The following is a 22,383-nucleotide window of genomic DNA, read 5'->3' as shown; positions in this document are numbered from 1 at the left end:
AAAAACGAATGTGAACAATGCAAAACAAAGAGTGAGCTTTGGGTTACCCAGTTGCTCATGGTTGAACAGCATTCTTATTTTTCTTATTTCCTTGCTTCTGACTAAACGGCTTTCGTCCATTTGAAAATTAGTTACTTACCTGTACCTTCAGTTATCCGCTATTGGTATCTTTAATTAATTCACATGCTTGAATCATCCTGGCCGTCGAGGTAGGAGTCTCACGGTAAAATTATAATAGTAGTAATTCATATCATCATAGACAGTAATGCACTGCACAGTCATTGCAGTAGCCCATACATATTTTTGTGTAAAAAAGAACCACAGCCAATCAGTCACAAGCACCCTCAAGAACACTCCACAGAGAGGCAAGACCCTCAAATTTTCTAGCACAAGTGGAAAGAGTATTTATAAAAATAATAAGGGAAGCCTCTCTGGGGAGGAGGGTGGGTCACATGTGAATCTATGAAAAATACCAATACTGGATAACTGAAGTTACAGGTAAGTAACTCGTTTTCTTATCGAGTATTGGATTTTTTCATAGGCACACATGCTTGAATCAGAATTGCCAGCAGTTATCAAAGAATAATCATTAAAATGTAATATTAGAGGACAGCGGGTACCATATAAATAACTAATAGATATCTAATATATATATATATATATATATATATATATATATATATATATATATATATATATATATATATATATTCACTGAAAAAAACATAGGTTTCACACACGTTATAGTTAGGAATTAGCATTTAAAAAACCTTGCAAATTCACTTAAAACACCATAGGTTTCACACATGTTATAGTTAGCCGGACATTTCACTCGTGAAAAACCATTGAAATTCCCCCGTTATAGTTAGTGCAGGCAACTATAACTCACGCGACCGCAATCCTCTGCTGATGACGTCAGATATTACATCACTGTATTTAGACACTTATTTACCCATGTCTTCGTCCATTAATTTTTAGCTATACATATATTACAAATATTTTTTTTTCAGAAAGACACATATGTCATCAGTGATGTAATATCTGACGTCATCAGCAGAGGATTGCGGTCGCGTGAGTTATAGTTGCCTGCACTAACTATAACGGGGGAATTTCAATGGTTTTTCACGAGTGAAATGTCCAGCTAACTATAACATGTGTGAAACCTATGGTTTTTTCAGTGAATTTGCAAGGTTTTTTAAATGCTAATTCCTAACTATAACGTGTGTGAAACCTATGGTTTTTTCAGTGAATTTGCAAGGTTTTTTAAATGCTAATTCTTCACTTTAACGTGTGTGAAACCTATGGTTTTTTCAGTGAATTTCAAAGGCTTTTTAAATGCTAATTTATGAATGTATTATTATATTTTTTAAATATTTATTTTACAATAAGTTACCTATGTATATAGTTATAGATTGACTGTATCCTGTAATATGGAATGGCTCAGCTCTTTTTTTTTTTAATTTGGATAAAGTTGAACAGCATAGTTAATATCTTCTATAAACTTATAAACAGTTAAATGTTTTTTTCACCCTTCGGGGTCCTTCAGGGACCCCCTGACAAAGGCTAGGGGGTCAGGAACTCTCTACCCTGCCCCCTTTTCACGTTCTCCACCTTTCTTTTTCCCTGTCACACACACAACACACAAAATGGCGGCCGACACTTCCTGATTTCGACCGATTCGAATGTTGACTGACATGTAACCACCAATCAGAATTACGCTCGCGCACGTTATGCTGCCCGCACCGTGCGCGCACCGTGCGCGCACGGTGCGCGGCTATAGATATTTATGTACTTTTAACTGCAATTTTCTCAGGAACTACTGAACAGATTGACACCATATATGCAAAAGGCACATGCCTGACCTGAGGACTACCTCTTTGCCAAATTTCAAGTAATTATTTTCAGCCGTTTGGGCTGTACCTTCGACTAAAGGTCCTATGGGAAAATGCATGGGGAAAACGCGTTTTGGGTACCCCTTTTTTCTCAGCCCTCCCCCTTGACGAATCACCCCGAGACTTTCAGGGTAGGAGCTGAGCGGAGCGCCCCATTAGTTTTGAAAATTTCGCGAGGATTCGTCAACCGGCGCCAAAGTTATTCAAAATAGAATTTTGAGATTTCCTATGGAAACTCGGTCCTAACTATAACTATCTACTGGCGACCGCCAGTAGATAATATAAATATATATATATATCTATATATTATCTACTGGCGATCGCCAGTAGATAGTTATAATTAGGACCTATTTTCCATAGGAAATCCGCAACATTCTATTCCCAATAAGTCTGGCGCCGGCTGATGAATTCTCGCGAAATTTTCCAAACTTTTGGCCAGCTCCGCTCTGCTCCTACCATGAAAGCTTCGTGGTGATTCGTAAAGCGGGGGCCGAGAAAAAAGGGGGGTCCCAAAACGCGTTTTCCCCATGCAATTTCCCATAGGATCTGTTGTCGCAACTACAGCCCGAACCGCTAAACGGAATGACACCAAATTTGGCAAAGAGGTAGTCCTAAGTTCAAACTCGTGCCTTTTGCATAAATGGTGTGAATCTGTTCATTAGTTCCTGAGAAAATTAGGGTAAAAAAGTTAGTGATATCTATGGCCGGGGAGGATTCGCGGACCCTACCCGCATCGTAAGCGCACCCTCCCCGAATCGAGCGCGCACCCTCCCGATCACGCGCTGAATGCTAATTGGCTGTCGAGTGTCTGTCTACATTCGAAACCAGGAACTGTTGGCGGCCATTTTCTGCCTCGATAGAAGCGAGGCTGAAGAAGCAAAGGGAATAAGTGTGTAAAACATATAAAGGGGGCAGAGTGGAAATACTCTGACCCTCTAGAGGTGCTTAGGGGGTCCCAGAAGGACCCCCTGGGGCCCCCTTTAAAAAAAAAAAAAAGGCAAACCCTGCACGCACATCCTATCGCGTTTGGTGCACGGATCCTGTCGCGTTGGGTGTGCGGATCCAAGGATTTTTTTTTTTTTAAAAAGACAAGAAATCATTGGTTGTATGACAACTTTCTACACTGAAAGGTAGGGTGTATATTTCTGTTTTTTAAACGCATTATTCTTATTGGTTAACAAAAACTGATTGTAAGGAACATTATATATGATAAGCTGATATGTTGAAAAGTCAAGCACACTTGCTGTCTTGTTTAGCAACATTGTGTGCTGAACTTGTGACCTGTGTGCTCAGTACAGAGTTCCATGACCTGTTTCTATGGTAACAGGCAGAAGGCTGATTGGGGGAAGGGTTGAAATATATTTCATTTGGAAAGGGTTGAAATGTTTAACCAATGGAAATGTGTGTTTGCTTTTGAATTTATGTGTGAAGGATTGTGATTTGATGTTTACATGTATATGTGTGGAAAATGAAAGGGAAACTTTGCCATTCTTTGTTTTTGCTGAGAGGTGCACAGTGCAGAGATTCTGTATAAGAAAATCTGGTGTGTGACTCATATCTGGTGTGTGACTGATATACTTCTTAATCTACAAAACAACTTGAAAGGTGAGTTATTTAATTGTGAGGGGATGTATGTAGACTATTTTGATATTAATCAGACTAATGTATTTCTCCTGCTAAAGTGTAGGGAGTACTTCTTTTCTCTACAATCTTATTGACAGTGTGTGTGCATGTAGAAACCATTCTGTGATAAGCATTTGTGTTTTTCATGTGTTTGCAGACAGATAACTGTGCTGTTTTTATATTTTGGTAGAATTAGAAACCAGTCATTATTTATGAATTTGTGAAATGAGTTATGTCTCTATACTAAAATGTAGTACTCTTTCTAGATGAAGAAATGTGTTTTGGTATAGTGCAAGGGATAGTGTTGTTTGTCTAGAATCACACAGTGAGTATGAGTGCATTTGGGAACCACTGTGAGAGAAGCATTTGGTAACATCGTGTATTTGCTGACAGATAACTGTTTTAAAACCTGTCATGTTGTCAAGTTTTAGTAGCATTAGAAGCCAGTCTTTGCTTATGCATTGATAAAATAAGTCATGCTTTGACACTAATGTGCTGTACTTTAATATGTAGATTGTGTGTAGTCTCCTTACCCCTTGCACAGTAGTGAATGAGTTTTTGTAAGCTGCTAGGGATAGTGTTGCTTGTCTAGAATCACACTGTGAGTCTGTGTGCATTTGGGAACCACTGTGAGAGAAGTATTTGGTAACATTGTGTATTTGCTGACAGATAACTGTTTTAAAACCTGTCTTGTTGTCAAGTTTTAGTAGCATTAGAAGGCAGTTTTTGCTTATGCTTTGATTAAATGAGTCAGGCTTTGACACAAAAGTGCAGTCCTGAAATATGTAGATTGTGTGCAGTTCCCTTATCACTTCCACTGTAGTGAATGAGTTTTGGTAAACTCCTAGGGATAGTGGTGCTTGTCTAGAATCACACTGTGAGTCTGTGTGCATTTGGGAACCACTGTGAGAGAAGCATTTGGTAACATTGTGTATTTTCTGGCAGATAACTCTTTTAAAACCTGTCCTGTTGTCAAGTTGTAGTAGCATTAGAAGCCAGTCTTTGCTTATGCGTTGATTAAATGAGTCATGCTTTGACACTAATGTGCTGTACTTAAATATGTAGATTGTGTGCAGTACCCTTACCTCTTCTAGACTAGTGAATGAGTTTTGGTAAACTCCTACGATAGTGTTGCTTGTCTAAAAGCACACTGTGAGTCTGTGTGCATTTGGGTAAGGATTGTGATAGAAGCATTTGGTAACATGGCGTATTTGCTGACAGATAACTGTTTTAAAACCGGTCATGTTGTCAAGTTTTAGTAGCTTTATAAGCTATTCTTTGCTTATGCGTTGATAAAATGAGTCAGGGTTTGACACTAAAGTGCAGTACCATGTACTATTCTCTTCACTGTGCCAGAACTGAAAATTTAAAAGTTTTACCCAGGCACTGTCCTAGCAGTAGTCTGATGATTTTGTCAGTTTCCAAATACTCATGTTGTGAACCATACATTACCACATAGACTGCTTCAAATGTCTATGCAGTATGCATGCAGTCTTCTAACATACTATACACTTGTCTTTCACACCTTCAATTCCCTAGTCAGTATCCATACAGTCCAGCAAACATCCTGTCACTCCCTTTGCACTCCTCTAGTGACCCTTTTCAGCACCAAGTACTAATCCATTCCCTGTGTCAAAAGCCAACCACTTATAAATTCACCCAGGCACTCTCCTTGCTGTATTCTAATCATTCCGTCAGTACCCAAGTACTCATGCAGTGAGCCAGGTCTTAGCACATAGACTGCTTCAAATGCCTATTCACTATGGATGCAGTCCTCTAATCACCTACACAGTTGTCTTCCACACCTTCAATTCCCCAATCAGTATTCATACACTTCTAGCAAACACCCTGTCACTCACCCAGTGTGTCTCCTTATAGTACTGTAATTCAGTCAGTTAGCATGTAGTCTTTTAGTGAAGTAGGCTTTAGAGCATGAACTGCTTCAAAGTAGTATGCACTATGCATGTAGTGTTTTAACCATCGTCACACTTGTGGTTCAGGGCTATAGTTTTTTATATAAAATGTGTTTGAACAGTAATGGAATAGTATACATTTTAAAGTTATTAATATACATTTATTTGTGATTCTTTTTTACAGATACTGTTTTTCAACGTAAAAATAGAGAAATCATGCCAGAAAAAAAAAGAAAAAGAAATGAAACTCAAAAAGGCACAGGAGTGGTTCTCATCCGTTTGCACTCTTCTCGTGCAAGATTGTTCGGATGAAGGGTCCTTAGGTGTTTCATCATACTTGCCGTGCCATACGAGTATTTCTTGTTAGGATCCCCTCGCGACAGAACTCTTTTGTACATCTTGCACGTGACCAAGGTGGCATTGGTCTTTGTTTGCCCCTCGGGAAAAGTAAAACATTTCCACACCACTGAAGAAAAACGTTGTGGGCGTGGTGCCTACTCCAAAAATGTATCCTCAGATTCGGTGAATATTTTAAAGCGGCGACATTTACAGTTTTTGTAAGTTAAACTTATAAAATGTTGTTAGCCGTAAGCATTTTATATATCTGTGATTTGTATCTTGTGGTATTTTGCTGAGAATAGCATGTTGTTGTTTTTTTAACAATCTTTCTGATTGTTTTTTTTTGCCTGCTGTTAAGTGATGAGTACAATTGAAATCAGCAAAAAAGGCAAACAAATTACTTTGTGGAAATTATGCTGTGTTGTAAAAAAATGTATAATTACATGTTATAATTTTTTTTTCCTTTTCTTTCACAGATCCAAATTTTAAAATAAGCAATTTATATGAATTTAGATTGCAATGAAAATCTGAAAGAAATGTATACCATTTTTTATTTCTATTACTGTGAAGGTAAGTTTAACTAAGTCTCAATATACTGAATGAGGAGGTCTGCAAGAAGCTACAAAGTTGAAACACGTTTCTAAAAACACTCTGTTTATACCTATGTAGTTTTGAAATCTGACCATAATCAAATATCATGTGACCTGCAAAAAAAGAGATTTGAGGTGTTCATAATATTTCCCATTGTACCTATTGAAGGACCACAATCATTTCAATCATTCTTCTTTGAACATCTTTGCAGACAAAACTCTGTGCTTACCTTCTATCATTCGCAAGGAATTTTAAAACTGGAAATATGTCACTTTTTGTAATATAGTTGTTGTGCAAGACACTCTTTCATATTTACAAAGAGAGGAAAAGGCACTCTGTGCACTTTTTATACTCCATATAAATACAACCTCATTATGCACACCACTTTGCGTTGAAAGGGTGTTCTATAAGTGTTGTTGTGCATGATTGCACTGAATACTCATAGAACAAGACACATGTCTAGATTTATCAGAAATCATAAATCTTGATATGTGTGAATGCTGCACCATTCTAAAATTGGTGTAGGAAAGCACAACAAGGAGAATTGTTTTCATTTCTCCACATTTTCATATCTTCAATGCATGCTACAATGCTCAGCTTACATTCAAGGAGAAAAATGCCTTTACTGATTGTTTTTGTGCAGGAAGGTGTGTCTTCCTGCACAAAAACAAACAGCACATGACACATATATCCTTGAACTATGGTGGAAGGGTGCCTGTGTCACCACATGGCTGCAGTTTAAGCAGCCGTGCAGAGAGAAGCATAGATTTGCAACATATTTATGTACATATGTTGCATCCCTGTGCTTTGGAAGTACTACAGCACACTGCAGTTAAAGAGGTTACTGTGTGATACTGCAACACTTCCTCATAGTTCTGCACTGATACATTCACCATACGCTACTAATGCATTCATTCAGTCAATTACATACTACACATACATTCATCTAAACTTTCAACACTAACAATGAAATGTAGCTCTTTTTTTAAACCAGGAAAGTTAGTTCTTACAAGAACTTTTTGTTTTCTTCTTTGTTTTTAATTTTTTTTTTTTCCAATTTTGTGATTTTTTGTGATTTTTTGGAAAAAAAAAAAAAAAAACCAGGATGAACCAAACAATGAACTTCAGGGAACAATAAAAAAAAAACATTAAAAAACTAGCAAATGTGACTTACTTGCCGGCGGCAGATCAGATCGATCGGCTGCTCACCGTAGCACAAAGTCGCATTGCACTTAGTGCAGAGCACCTTTAAAAATTGAAATTGAGGACGGATGTCCAAGTTTTCGGCTGATGGATGCACTCTTGATGTGCTCGGCTGCGATGAGGTGGAAGGCGCAGGAGCAGGAGTGTTTCTCATCCGTTTACACTCTTCTCGTGCAAGATTGTTTGGATGAAGGGTCCTTAGGTGCTTCATCATACTAGCCGTGCCGCACGAGTATTTCTTGTTAGGATCCCCGCGCGACAGCACTCGTTTGCAAATCTTGCATGTGACCAAGGTGGCATTGGTCTTATTCTGCCCCTCGGGAAAAGTAAAAAATTGCCACACCACTGAAGAAAAACGTTCTTTGCGTGGTGCTTCCTCAAAAAATTCATCCTCAGATGTATGAGGAGATGCAGGTGATGCCAGCTGCCCTGAAGCCATTTTTATTTGAAAAAAGTTAGAGCTAAGTGTAAGCTTAGTCTAAAAAATCTTCTTCTCTGCAAAGAGATGCTCCTCAAAAGGAGGTCAAAGAAGAATGATTGAATTGGGTGGGGTCTTTCAATAGTTAGAACAGGAAGTGTAATGAACCAATCAAATCTCTTTTTTTGCAGGTCACATGGGATCCGCGCACCCTGCGCTTAGGCAGCACACACCCTGCGCGCATCCGCGAAATTGAATTAAAAAAAATTATAGGATTAGATGTAAAAATATATTAGTTTTAAGACTAGTTTAGAGTTTGTCTTCAATTAATATATTCACATGAAATACATATATATATGTTTTTTTAAATGTTAAATATTTAGCGGGATCCGCGCACCTACCGCGTCATAGACGCAGATGACACATCGCGGAAGCGCGTAAACATCGCGTTACGTACATCGAACGTGTCACGTATAGGCTGGGAGTCGCGTACCAGTCGCATTGCGATCTCGCTCTAAACACGTACCCAACGCATACCATGCGCGGATGCTAACGCGTAGGGATCGAGAACGGTGCGCATAGGGTGCGCGGATCCAAAAACGTGGAAAAAAATATATAAAATAAAGTTTTGAACATATAGTTAAAGAAATATTTTTTAAAATATAAACAAATATGTTTGAAAAACCCAATAAAAACAAATATTTTTTAAGTTTTTAAAAGAATTAATTAAAAAATAAATTAAAAAAATGGTGATAAAGAATTTCAAAAAAACATAATTATTGAAATTGACACACTGAATTTGAAAAATATAGAAATCCAATGAAAATCATTAAACATGATATCTTTAGAGATAAGTTATAGATAGGAATTAGCATTTAGAAAACCTTTGAAATTCACTGAAAAAACCATAGGTTTCATGCACGTTATAGTTAGGAATTGGCATTTAAAAAACCTTTGAAATTCACTGAAAAAACCAAAGGTTTCAGGGGCGGTATAGTTAGGAATTGGCTTTTAAAAAACCTTAGAAATTCACTAAAAAAACCATAGGTTTCAGGGGCGTTATAGTTAGCTGGACATTTTCCTCATACAAAACCCTAGAAATTCCCCTGTTCTAGTTAGTTCAGCTAACTATAACTCACGCCCCCGCAATGCACTGCTGATGACGTCACATATTACATCACTCATGACATGGTCAGTGACATCACTGATGACATCACTGATGACATCTCAAATGACATCACTGATGACATCACTGATGACGTCATCCATGTGATAAATTAGTGCATCTTCTCACACCATATTATAACCTTTGATACACCGACTCAAAATTTCAGACGGCCATTTTGAAAACCATAGATACTCCAATACCAATGACTACACACCCACTCATTGACTCTTAGGTCTGCATACATCTCCACTCACTCACCTGTACAGTCACTCATACTTACAGTCACTCTGTACAGGACTATCATATGCATTTATACACCTATATAGACACTCACACACCGCCAGTCATCCATTGAGGTACTGACACATCTAGTCAGTCATGCAAATAATTAATCACAGTCCAATTTACTTAAACACACTCAAGTTCACTTACTCATAAAAATACTAACAAATTCTGACGCTCTTATACAATTACTGATACAAGCACACACTCATCCATGCAGCCACTCCCAAAATCACACACTCTCACATATACATAGTTATATACTCTTACACACATATACACTGCGTTTCACATATGTAGTTACTGACACATGTACAACTGAGATATACATTCAATCACTAACACACCCTTACATACAGTCACCCAACCATACAGTCCATCACAGATGCACTCTTAAAACCATGCACCCACTGAATCACCCACTCACACATCTATGCACAGAGTCACACACACCCTACCCACACAAACACTCAGGCACCCATACAGATACTCAGACAACCAATCAATAACCCATATAGACCCTCATACAGCTATTCACAAAACCATGCAGCCACTTATACACCAACACACAGACACATACAGACATTCACACAGTTTAGTCACTAGTCTGCAGTAAGATACATTTAATGACTCACTTATAGAGTTAGCTACGCACCTAGAAAATCACGCATTCACACACTTATACACCCACTCATTCTTCCATAGATCTTTCACTATTAATATATAAAACATATTTAAACTTTACAGAAACACACAGTCACTGGATGACGTCATCAGTGATGTCATCAGTGATGTCATTTGAGATGTCATCAGTGATGTCACTGACCATGTCATGAGTGATGTAATATGTGATGTCATCAGTAGTGCATTGCGGGGGCACGAGTTATAGTTAGCTGGACTAACTATAACAGGGGAATTTCTAGGGTTTTGTACGAGGGAAATATCCAGCTAACTATAACGCCCCTGAAACCTATGTTTTTTTTAGTGAATTTCTAAGGTTTTTTAAATGTCAATTCCTAACTATAACGCCCCTGAAACCTTTGGTTTTTTCAGGGAATATATATATATATATATATATTACCTACTGGCGGTCGCCAGTAGGTAGTTATAGTTAGGACCACGTTTCCATAGGAAATCCGCAACATTCTATTTTGAATAACTTTGGCGCCGGTCGTCGAATCCTCGCGAATTTTTCAAAATAGGTGGGGCGCTACGCTCCGCTCCTACCCTGAAAGTCTCGGGGGGATTTGTCAAGCGGGGGCTGAGATAAAAGGGGGGTCCCAAAACGCGTTTTTCCCATGCATTTTTCCATAGGACCTTTAGACAGAGCTACAGCCCGAACGGCTGAACAGAATTTAATGAAATTTGGCAGAGAGGTAGTCCCCAGGTCAAGGAAGTGCCTTTTGTAGGTTTGGTGTAAATCTGTTCAGTAGATTCTGAGAAAATAGCATTTAAATCAATATATATATCTGTGGCAGCTTACGGTGCGCTTACCGTGCGCTTACCGTGCGCGTACGGTGGCGTGCGCGAGCTCACATCTGATTGGCTGTTAGATCTTAGTAAACATTCGAATCGGAAGAAAGGAGGAAGTGTCAGCCGCCATTTTGTCACTCGCACTGTCAGGGGGGTGAATAAAAAAGGTGGATAATGTGAAAAGGGGGCAGGCTCGACAGTTCCTGACCCCCTAGCCTTGGTCAGGGGGTCCCAGAAGGACCCTCAAGGGCAAAAATGAAATTTTCTTTTTTTTTTGAAAAATCGCCGAATGCGCGTAGCGTACGCGCACGGTGTAAACTGCGAAATTCCGCGAAATTCGCGGAATTACACGTACCGTGCGCGCACGGCAAAAAAAATATTGCAAAAAGGAAAGCTTAAAAAAAAATAAAAAAAATTGTGAGGTAGGGTTGGCTCTTATAAGAGCCGTTGGGTTAATACAGGGATAGAGGAAAGAAAGAATGGGAATATTATAAGCGTCTACAAACATGCTGGTCTATCTTATTGTTAATAAGGGGAAGACTGATCTCCCCATAAACAATAAGACCACCACATCTTGTACACCTCATTTCAACCCTCCCAAATCGAGGGTTAATGTCCACAGGAAAAGAAGAAGGTGATGCTCCCACCTCAGAGGAAGGGCTCAGCTGAGCTGCCGATGATGTACTCGGCTGAGCATCTGAGGTTGGGCTCTGGTGACTTACTGAAGAGTTTTCTCCAGTATGTCGAGCAAAGGTCCTGGGATGTCTATCCTGCAGGTGTCTTTTCATAGAGTGATTTCCAAAGGAATATTTCTTCCTTGGATTTCCTCTAGATAAAACACGGCCACAAAGTGTGCAAGTGACCAATTGAGCATTCACCTTTTTCTCCCCCTCTGGAAAAGTAAAATACTCCCATACAAAAGAAGTCTTTTGTTTCCTCCTTCTCTGGATCATGGTGGTGCTGCTGGCCTCACTCTCAGAAGAGCTCTGCTGTTCTGCCATTGTATCCCAATGTCAATCCAGCTCCTTCTCCTAAGGGATCTCAAGCAGTAATGAGGGGAATGGGTGTGGTGTTTGAAGTTTCTGGAACTGAAAGTAGTTTAAACCAATGAAAAGTGTTCCTTGTGGGTCACATGACCTACCGTGCGCGCTCCGTAAGCTTACGGTACGCGCTCGTAAAAAAGTGCGCATGCGCAAACGTAACGCTTACGGAGCGCTTACGGGGCGCGTACGTATGACGGCACTCGCGCATGCGCATAACACGCACCCGCGTAAGCGCGACTTTGGTTCCGCGCAACGCGCATGCGTGTACGCGTACGTCGCGTACGTATTACGAAAACGCACCGTACGTCATAAGGATGGTGCGCTTACGTGATACGTACGTGACGTACGCGTAACGTCAGCTTACCGTACGCGCACGGAAAAAAATGCAAAAAAAAATAAAATAAAATAAGCAAAACCGTGCAAAATTAAATAAAAAATCCATAGGTTTAACACACATTATAGTTAGGAATTAGCATTTAAAAAACCTTGCAAATTCACTGAAAAAACCATAGGTTTCACACACGTTATAGTTAGGAATTAGCATTTAAAAAACCTTGCAAATTCACTGAAAAAACCATAGGTTTCACACAAGTTATAGTTAGCTGTACATTTCACTCGTAAAAAACCAATGAAATTCCCCCGTTATAGTTACTGTAGGCAACTATAACTCACGCGACCGTAATCCTGTGCTGATGACATATGTGTCTTTATGAAAAAAAAATATTTGTAATATATGTATAGCTAAAATGTAATGGAAGAAGACATGGGCAAATAAGTGTCTAAATACAGTATTAGCATCAGCAGAGGATTACGGTCGCGTGAGTTATAGTTGCCTACAGTAACTATAACGGGGGAATTTTATTGTTTTTTTACGAGTGAAATGTACAGCTAACTATAACTTGTGTGAAACCTATGGTTTTTTCAGTGAATATATATATATATACACACACCAATAAATATAAAAGAGCATGCAAAACAGCAATAACATGTCAACAGAATTCCACTGAATTGAAATTAATTATTTAAGCACCACTAAAACAGAGGCTTACCTTATTGAAAAAGATTATGTAAGGCTGCTTGTCCTACCGCCACTTCCAAAGCCAAATCCAAGCAATAATGGCGCCTAAATGTATGTACACTTTCCATGTTGCAGCGCTGCACATTTTATCCAATGGCACTCCCGCAAAGAGTGCCGCTGAGGATGATACTGCTCTCATAAAATGAGCCTTAGGCTTGAAAGTAAGTGGCCTGCCTGCTTTAAAACGGCGAAAATTTATATCAGCTGCAACCCACGTGGCAATTGCTGCTTTAGTAACTGGAGTACCTGGCTTTTGTAAACCAGAGGAGACAAACAGCTGATCAGATTTTCAGATGCTTTTAGTATGTGATAAATAGAATTTGAGACATCTCTGTATATCCAATGTATGAAGAGCTTTTTCTGCCGGGAAAGTAGAATTTAAAAAGAATGTTCTCAGAATAACCAGCTCATTAAGATGGAAAGCAGAAAGTACCTTTATAATAAATACTGGATTTGTTATAATTTGTTTTAAGCATTACATAGTCATTTGTAAAATGAAGGTAAGGTTCTTTAATCGTGAAAGCTTGACTTTCGCTGACTCTCCTGGCTGAAGTAAGAGCCAGCAATAATGCAAATTTCCAGGAAATAAACTTAAGCTCAGTTCTGTGTACAGGCTCAAAGGGGGGTTTCATAAATTGTGCAAGAACTAAATTATGGTGCCGATTCGGATCCTGGAAAAACCGGGTACGAACCGTCGGTCGGAGCGTTTTCTCCGTCCGACTCGTACCAGGTCCAAAAACATTACAAAAATGCAAGTACGATTCATATGGAAACACTATTTCCGTACGATTCGTACAAAACACCGACCGACGAAAATATACATACAAATGTGATCCGGGAAAGCGCCGACGTGACGTCGGGACGCATTCAGGCTGTGTTTCACGAACCAGGAAGTACGATCCGCACCGACGTCACCCCGCACGGATTATATTCTCCGGCTGCCAAAAACTGCCGGGAAATCAGGACGACGCGCACAAGGAGCACCTGTACGCGACGGACAGCCATGGACCCGAACCTACGTGTCATCCCAGCCCTCATAGCATTCCACCTGCTCTACAGGAACCGACGCAGACGCCGCAGAAGGTCAGAACAACACCCAGGAGCAAAGGGGGGGGGGCAGGGGCAGGACACATAACCCCCACCCAAGTCCCAAATCAGACATGCCCTGGACATACCTGACCTGCAGGACCTGGTCACCTCGAGGGGGTGGGGGCGTGTCCAGCAACGCAAGCGTCCGCCACAACGGAAGTGGAAGTTGATGCGAACCGGCAACAAAACAATTCCGGTACGTACCGTACCCACGCCTTAAGAGCGTGGGTACAGGTTGTACCACGCCCACCCCTACGTCACCCCAACAATGGCGGTACGGCCCGCACCCATGTTCTAAAGGCCTGGGTAAGGGCCGTACCAGCATTGTTGGGGTGATGTAGGGGTATGCGTGGTACGACCCGTACCCACGCTCTGAAGGCCTGGGTACGGTGCGTACCCCTACGGCACCCCATTCGGGGTCCGCACCGTACCCAGGCCTTAAGAGCGTGGGTACGGGTCGTACCACACGTACCCCTACGTCACTCCAACAATGGCGGTACGGCCCGTACCCACGCTCTTCAGGCCTGGGTATGGTGCGGACCCCCAATGGGGTGCCGTAGGGGTACGCACCGTACCCAGGCCTTCAGAGCGTGGGTATGGGTCGTACCACACGTACCCCTACATCACCCCAACAATGCTGGTACGGTCCGTACCCAGGCCTTTAGAACGTGGGTACGGGCCGTACCGCCATTGTTGGAGTGATGTTGGGGAACGCGTGGTACAACCCGTACCCACGCTCTTAAGGCCTGGGTACGATGCGGACCCCTACGGCACTTCAACAATGGTGGTACGCACCGTACCCACATTCCAAAGGCATGGGTACGGGCCGTACCCAGGCCTGCCGAGCGTGGGTACGTGAATGTACGGAGTGTACCCCCACCCGTGTATGTATGGAGCGTTCCCCCACCCGTGTATGAATGGAGCGTACCCACACCCCACCAGTGTATGTACGGAGCGTACCCCCACCCGTGTATGAATGGAGCGTACCCACACCCCACCCGTGTATGTACGGAGCATACCCCCACCCGTGTATGTCCCGAGCGTACATGGCCAGACATAGGAGGGGTGGGTGCAGAGTCCTCCCAGCAGTGCCCAGACATAGGAGGGGTGGGCGCAGAGTCCTCCCAGCAGTGCCCAGACACAGGAGGGGTGGGTGCAGAGACCTCCTAGCAGTGCCCAGACACAGGAGGGGTGGGTGCAGAGTCCTCCCAGCAGTGCCCAGACATAGGAGGGGTGGGTGCAGAATCCTCCCAGCAGTGCCCAGACACAGGAGGGGTGGGTGCAGAGTCCTCCCAGCAGTGCCCAAACATAGGAGGGGTGGGTGCCTATCACTCCCAGCAGTGTCCAGACATAGGAGGGGTGGGTGCCTATAACTCCCAGCAGTGCCCAGACACAGGAGGGGTGGGCGCAGAGTCCTCCCAGCAGTGCCCAGACATAGGAGGGGTCGGTGCCTATCACTCCCAGCAGTGCCCAGACACAGGAGGGGTGGGTGCAGAGACCTCCTAGCAGTGCCCAGACACAGGAGGGGTGGGTGCAGAGTCCTCCCAGCAGTGCCCAGACATAGGAGGGGTGGGTGCAGAATCCTCCCAGCAGTGCCCAGACACAGGAGGGGTGGGTGCAGAGTCCTCCCAGCAGTGCCCAAACATAGGAGGGGGGGTGCCTATCACTCCCAGCAGTGTCCAGACATAGGAGGGGTGGGTGCCTATAACTCCCAGCAGTGCCCAGACACAGGAGGGGTGGGCGCAGAGTCCTCCCAGCAGTGCCCAGACATAGGAGGGGTCGGTGCCTATCACTCCCAGCAGTGCCCAGACACAGGAGGGGTGGGTGCAGAGGCCTCCCAGCAGTGCCCAGACATAGGAGGGGTGGGTGCCTATCACTCCCAGCAGTGCCCAGACACAGGAGGGGCGGGCGCAGAGTCCTCCCAGCAGTGCCCAGACATAGGAGGGGTGGGTGCCTATCACTCCCAGCAGTGCCCAGACATAGGAGGGGTGGGTGCCTATAACTCCCAGCAGTGCCCAGACACAGGAGGGGTGGGTGCAGAGTCCTCCCAGCAGTGCCCAGACATAGGAGGGGTGGGTGCCTATCACTTCCAGCAGTGCCCAGACATAGGAGGGGTGGGTGCCTATCACTCCCAGCAGTGCCCAGACACAGGAGGGGTGGGTGCAGAGTCCTCCCAGCAGTGCCCAGACATAGGAGGGGTGGGTGCCTATCACTCCCAGCAGTGCCCAGACATAGGAGGGGTGGGCGCAGAGTCCTCCCAGAAGTGCCCAGACACAGGAGGGGTGGGTGCAGAGTCCTCCGAGCAGTGCCCAGACACAGGAGGGGTGGGTGCAGAGTCCTCCCAGCAGTGCCCAGACATAGGAGAGGTGGGTGCAGAGTCCTCCCATCAGTGCCCAGACACAGGAGGAGTGGGTGCAGAGTCCTCCCAGCAGTGCCCAGACATAGGAGGGATGGGTGCCTATCACTCCCAGCAGTGCCCAGACATAGGAGGGGTGGGTGCCTATCACTCCCAGCAGTGCCCAGACACAGGAGGGGTGGGTGCAGAGTCCTCCCAGCAGTGCCCAGACATAGGAGGGGTGGGTGCCTATCACTCCCAGCAGTGCCCAGACATAGGAGGGGTGGGTGCCTATAACTCCCAGCAGTGCCCAGACACAGGAGGGGTGGGTGCAGAGTCCTCCCAGCAGTGCCCAGACATAGGAGGGGTGGATGCCTATCACTCCCAGCAGTGCCCAGACATAGGAGGGGTGGGTGCCTATCACTCCCAGCAGTGCCCAGACACAGGAGGGGTGGGTGCAGAGTCCTCCCAGCAGTGCCCAGACATAGGAGGGGTGGGTGCCTATCACTCCCAGCAGTGCCCAGACATAGGAGGGGTGGGCGCAGAGTCCTCCCAGCAGTGCCCAGACACAGGAGGGGTGGGTGCAGAGTCCTCCCAGCAGTGCCCAGACACAGGAGGGGTGGGTGCAGAGTCCTCCCAGCAGTGCCCAGACATAGGAGGGGTGGGTGCAGAGTCCTCCCAGCAGTGCCCAGACACAGGAGGGGTGGGTGCAGAGTCCTCCCAGCAGTGCCCAGACATAGGAGGGGTGGGTGCCTATCACTCCCAGCAGTGCCCAGACATAGGAGGGGTGGGTGCCTATCACTCCCAGCAGTGCCCAGACACAGGAGGGGTGGGTGCAGAGTCCTCCCAGCAGTGCCCAGACATAGGAGGGGTGGGTGCCTATCACTCCCAGCAGTGCCCAGACATAGGAGGGGTGGGCGCAGAGTCCTCCCAGCAGTGCCCAGACACAGGAGGGGTGGGTGCAGAGTCCTCCCAGCAGTGCCCAGACACAGGAGGGGTGGGTGCAGAGTCCTCCCAGCAGTGCCCAGACACAGGAGGGGTGGGTGCAGAGTCCTCCCAGCAGTGCCCATGGAAAGAAAAGGGTGGAGTACCCACAGATACAATGGCCACAAATGTCAGTCCGGTGCCCAAAGACCCTGCAGAACACGTAACACATGTGTGCGAGGCTGGGAGTACACACATGCATAGTGTGTAAAAGGGAACATGTCCACATGAAGTAATGTCAATAAACTCCATACACAAGTACAGTGACCACCAATGATGCCACTAATGATGCAGGTGGAGACATTGCCCAGCATGCATGGCCAAAGTTGTATGGATCTGTCACACACCAAGGAAATGTAGACTCAGCTCAGAACAACATATTGGAAACACCCTGCAGGGAAGATGTCAGGGTCCACAGAGGAAGGATCACACCTTGGGACAATTTCACCATACAGTAAGAACACACATGACCAAAGATTATTTGCAGAGCCCTTGTGATGGCACACAGATACCAGGGTCCACCCCATGAGCAGCACACCACAACATTTCCCAGACACCTAACACATTATCACCACCCCAAATCATGGAGCAGCACCACCAACAGCAATACCAGAAAAGCAGTAGCGTACAAAGGAAAAATAAAACATTGCTTTATTCAGCATGAAAAGAAAAAACTGTTAATAAAAGTTCAATATGTACAAGGCCCATAGGGCAGTCCATAGTCCAATTCCTGGTGGGGGACACATAGGGACGCGTGTCCCCTAGCTTGCCTGCACAGTTCATACCTCCTTTGCTTCCACAGGGGGAGGCATGATGTGGGGGGGAAGGACCAGGCACCACAGGGACAGAAGGGGCAAGGGCAGGTGTTGTGGGTGCAGGGACGGAGGACTCCACCACAGGGGGTGGGGCAGCGCCAAAGGTGGTGGTGAGAATGGCGCTGCACACGGTTGCAAGGTCCCCCAGCGTCTCCCCTGCACCCAAAGGAACCACAGGCCCCAAGGAGGGGGGGGGTCGGAGGGATGGGTCGCAGCGCTACTGGGGGAGGGTGTGGACAGGGGGGGGACTCCTTTGACCGCTTGCGGGGTGGTGTCACTTTGGGGCTCAGGGACAGAGCGGCCATGAAGGAATCTTTGTTGGAATCTTGGCCAGGAGAGCTGAGGGGAGTAGATTCGGGGGGAGTGGGTTGTGAGGAATGTGGACTGCCACTGTGGCTGCGTGTCTTCCGTTTGCCCCCCGACCCAGTGGGTGTGCCTACTTCACCCTGTGTGTGCCTGAGAGGAGGTGTGCGCTTGGCCTTCCCTGGTGGTGTGGTGCCTGTGTCTGGTGGGGTGCGTGCATGGTGACGTCTGGGTGTGCGTGGGACAGGCATGGGAGTGGGAAATGTGGATGGTGCAGGGGTGGGGGGGACGCAGCGCTGCAGGAGATCCACTGCTGCAGTCAGTGTCGAGTCTATGGACCTCAGCAACTGGCGTTGGTCAGACTGCACAGCTGAGATGCCCTCCATGTATGCCTCCATCTGGGTGAGCACACGGGTGTGGCCATGGAGGACATTAAGCATCGCAGTCTCACCAACCTGCAACTGGCGCAGGATGTCCACAGACTCGGCATTCACGGCAGCAGTGGAGACAGGGGCAGGGGGTGCGGTGCCTGGCAAGAAGGAGACACGTGGTGACCTAGCACGGCGGGAAGGGACCCGAGCAAGTGGGAGGCCGGTGATGGTAATGGAGGGGGCGGGTAGAGATTGAGTGCTGGTTTCAGCTGTGGGAGCTGCCTCCGCCCCCTCTGGGAGCTCAGCCTCGGACCCGTCAGCGTCATATTCGGTGGTGGGACTGGACAGGTCCTCCGCCTCACTCCCCTCGGCCTCCGTGCCACTCGATGCGCCAGACAAGACAGCACTGGTGCTCGATCCCTCCTCACGGTCCGTGCCAGTGTCTCCCTCGGAGTCCCCCGACGATGCTGTGGGCAAGGTGAAGAGAGAGGAAATAATCAGACACCTGTATACATATGTCACATGAGTCAAATCTACATAGGTCACAGTGCATAGCCTGAAAAGCAACATGAGTAACATCTACAATACAAGGTACATATGTAGGCCCTGCAAAACACAGTTGGTTGACCCACCATGCCACTGAGAAACAATGGAGAGCATGACACAACAGCAAATTACTTGATATCAAATTGGACAGAGGAGCCAGTCTCTGGGGACAATCGTGCACAGCATCTGCACCACACAGCGTTGCCAAAAAAGGGATGAGCAGGAACCATGTCTATTAACTTTTTGCACATGCTGCAAAGCTAATACATTAAACCATGCCCAGCATGACTGGGTCACTGCACCTTGAGTGTATGTCCAGACAAACATCACACACAGGCCAGACCTAGCAAGGAGACTTCAGATTTTTACATGTAGGCCTTGCCCGCACAAACCACCCCCTACCTGAGACAATGTGATTGAGACAGAGGAAGTACTTACACCTCTTACTCTGGGATAAAAACACATGGCCTGCACTAAATCCTGATTGTACACAAACTACCCCTGGTGCGCCTGTCCACATATATCATTGACAATCAACCATCATCAGATTGTCGTACCAAGACACACAGGCACTGCCCACTGTGAGTATGCACAAGCAAAATTGTGTCACACTGTACAGTGGACACATGTAGCACAGTTTACGTAAATACAGATGAGGCCAGGGTACAATGCCACAGAGCCCAACCTATGCCGAAGACACAGAGAATGTCCACATTGTTGGATGACACACATGATACCTAGGAAAAGGTGCCCCAGGGCACGGTAGTGGCCACACTCCTCCATGGTCCTGGATGGATATGACTGCAACTGAAGCAACCGTCCCTGCACTATGCATTACTCCCACTCATGCACATCATGTCAGAGGGCACAACACTGGACATGCATGCTGTAAGGCAGTACACTTTTAAGACACACTCCTATGTCGGCACTCCCCATCAGTGCCAACTGACATGGACCCCACAATGACTGAACTGGCCAGGGCACAGGCAAGGTCCCAAAACCTGTTACACACCACCCCCACACATGATGCTGCAAGCATTGGGCACTTGGATTAACTGCCAGCCTAGATAACCTTGTGCAAGAGACTACACACAGACCAGGGAACACATGGCAAGGAAGGGAAGGGGGGAAGAACAGCACCGGTTTACTTTGGGGAACAGGTCATGCACTGCACATTTAAACCCTGGCAGTGTATCCATGCAACTGCGCACTTCCAAAAGCTGGTGACACACAACAAGCACACATGTACCTACCCCCTTCCTGCTGCTGCTTCTCCCGTAAGCGCCTATCCAAGTCGGGGAAGACCACCGCCAGCACACGCTTATGGATGTGGGTCAGACGCCGGCGCCCACGGTTCTTGTGGCTCTCAGGTGAGTCCCCCAGCAGGACCCGTGCGATCCTACTCGTCCAGCACCGGATATCCTGCCAGCGTTTCCTCACCTGGGCTAGGCGCCGCTTCCGACTCTCCGTCTTCCTCACGTCACTGACGGCTTGCTTCCATATCTCCCCCTTGGCATGGACGCCTACCTGTGAGGATGCAAAAGTGAGAATACTTTAATACACCTGAGCAATGACACAGAGACACACATATCAATAAATTGTCTTGTTTGAACAGGCCATGGTATGCAGGCAACTCATTGCACCTTTGTCATAGGGACATTTTCCTCTGGGGAAGCCCAAATGCACTACGTGGCATTGAAAGTACACAGGTGGCATGAGGGGTGCCACACAATCAATGATCCTGGATCACACTGTGCATCACAAGCTACACCAGGATTATGTACAGCACCTCAAAGCATTCACATGCCCCAGCCCACTGACGCAACCTCAGCAGAGTACACAGACACACACAGGAACAGGACAATCACCTACCATTGCCAACTGCGGGTACAAAACTCACTCTGCCCATGTGCCACTTGACTGGGGGTGTCACAGGTGTGGGGCTGGCTCAGCACAGCAGTCACACAGCACTGCTCCCTGCTTACATCAGATGGGCAGGGTATATCCATCCCTCATGCAGCTGGCGTGCAACACTCCACATATGCAATCACCCACATGACAGGGGACTCACACACACATACCAATGTCCAGGGCACGAACACATAATTTGGACACTCTGAGCACAGGTACACTAAACAAGCACACATCTATGGGTACTGTCACCTGTCACACTGGGGGGACCACAGACTCACATCAGGACTGTAGAAACAACATTCCCAGGAGGAGTAGCCAGGCTGAATGTGGCATGCACCATGCATTGATTGTCACAGTAAGCACTTTGCAAGTGAGGAGTGCACACAGGAACTACAGCATGCTCTGCATGGGAGACATGAGGCATTCCCCACCCTGGGACCCACTCTAAACAACATTGCATGTCTGTCACACATGGACACAATGCCAGAAGTCACAGTCACAAAAAAGGGGCACAGTCTAAGCTAGTGGAGTCAGCACCCACCTGCTTCCCTGGTCGACCATACAGCATGGTGTACTGTGGGAGGATCACATCCACCAACGCCAAATTCTCCTCCATGGTGAATGTACAGAGTGATCGGTCAGTCACATTAACATCCTACGTTTCCTCCAATCCCTTTAAACCTACCCCAGTGAGTGGCTTTGCATGGTTTAAAAATTGAGCATGATCTCAAGTCAACAACCACTTTGCAACAAAGTATATTGTTTCCAACCGACTTCTGCTGACCACCTGATGCAAAAATGCAAACTTTAAACTCGGTCTCCATGACAACCAGCATGCATTTAGGCCCTTATACTTGTCCCTCATGTGTCCCCTATGTTATTTCAATATTTACACACAGGTACGATGCGTTCCACGGCCCTAGGGCACCCCGAATGCAGTGAAACGGACCGTACAGGCGAATGTAGGGTCCCTATCACTATGGGAGTGCTGGTGTATGCGTAC

The 22,383-nt window shown here is 45.9% G+C and overlaps 1 protein-coding gene across 1 annotated transcript in view; it reads right to left on the bottom strand.

The window, feature by feature from the left end:
• The window catches only part of LOC146860809 (sperm-specific sodium:proton exchanger-like), a 5,538,638-nt gene that overhangs the window by 4,604,275 nt on the left and 911,980 nt on the right, over positions 1-22,383 (bottom strand). The window lies entirely within an intron of this gene.

This window comes from Triturus cristatus, chromosome 3_1 (assembly GCF_964204655.1).
Source record: "Triturus cristatus chromosome 3_1, aTriCri1.1, whole genome shotgun sequence".
Taxonomy (NCBI): Eukaryota; Metazoa; Chordata; class Amphibia; order Caudata; family Salamandridae; genus Triturus; species Triturus cristatus.
The sequence above is the reverse complement of the archived record's forward strand: the minus strand, read 5'-3'. Positions and strand labels throughout refer to the sequence as shown.